This window comes from Coregonus clupeaformis, chromosome 1 (genome assembly GCF_020615455.1).
Source record: "Coregonus clupeaformis isolate EN_2021a chromosome 1, ASM2061545v1, whole genome shotgun sequence".
Taxonomy (NCBI): Eukaryota; Metazoa; Chordata; class Actinopteri; order Salmoniformes; family Salmonidae; genus Coregonus; species Coregonus clupeaformis.
This window is the reverse complement of record NC_059192.1, coordinates 46878279-46879192: the sequence shown is the minus strand read 5'-3', so window position 1 is coordinate 46879192 and position 914 is coordinate 46878279. Positions and strand designations below refer to the sequence as shown.

Here is a 914-nt window from a genome sequence, read left to right as displayed (position 1 = left end):
ACAGATTGGTGGAGCTGTGGAGAGAATGCAGCTGCCTTTTCAATATTATCTTTGCGTCCTACCATGACAGAAACCAAAAAGATACAGGCTGGAATGAAATAGCCTCTGCCCTTCAGCAACCTGGATGTTAGCATAGACACTATACATTTTACATTTTAGTCATTTAGCAGACGCTCTTATCCAGAGCGACTTACAGTTAGTGAGTAAATACATTTGTCATACTGGCCCCCCGTGGGAATTGAACCCACAACCCTGGCGTTACAAGCGCCATGCTCTACCAACTGAGCTACAGGAAGCCTGTACGTCATGAGGAAGGAAAATTATGTGGATACAACTTCAAACATAGAACACTGCAGCATGCAACAAATCTAATAACATCTGTGACATTTCACACACATCACATACATCTGTCTAGCACTCAGGATTAATTAAACGTTTTCTTTACCTCCAATTCCCTCTGTAGAATAGAATGTTGGCAGTTGGGAGCGTTGAGCCGGTGGCCGGGAGTTTGCTTGTTCAGGTCCCCGAATAGATTGGGTGGGGGATCTTTCAATGTGCCCTTAATTAAGCGGGGTGATTGACCCTGACTGCGCCTGTGAGTCGCTCTGGATGGGTGTGTTTCATAAATGACTGGAATGGAGTGTAAATGTAGAGCGGCTTCACTGCAGGTGGATTGATTAATAATTAATAATTTGGGACAAGGAAATCGGGAAATGTGAGCATGTCCAAGTAGTTTATGCCCAGCTGTTAATGTTGACCAGGAGCACATTGCACCCTGATCTCTTTTAAGTCCTTCTAAGCGCTGAATTTTAAATATGAAATACATGACAGAATAACCCTCTTTGTGAACTCACAAAAGCACACCGACACACACACACATGCTCAAACACACACATATGCATGTAGTAAACACA

General features: G+C 43.4%; 1 non-coding gene across 1 annotated transcript; it reads right to left on the bottom strand.

Moving 5' to 3' along the window:
- Positions 1 to 222: 222 nt before the first annotated feature.
- trnat-ugu lies at positions 223 to 298 on the bottom strand. Its single transcript has one exon. It is a non-coding gene; the product is annotated as a tRNA-Thr (tRNA).
- Between the last annotated feature and the right edge of the window lie 616 nt (positions 299 to 914).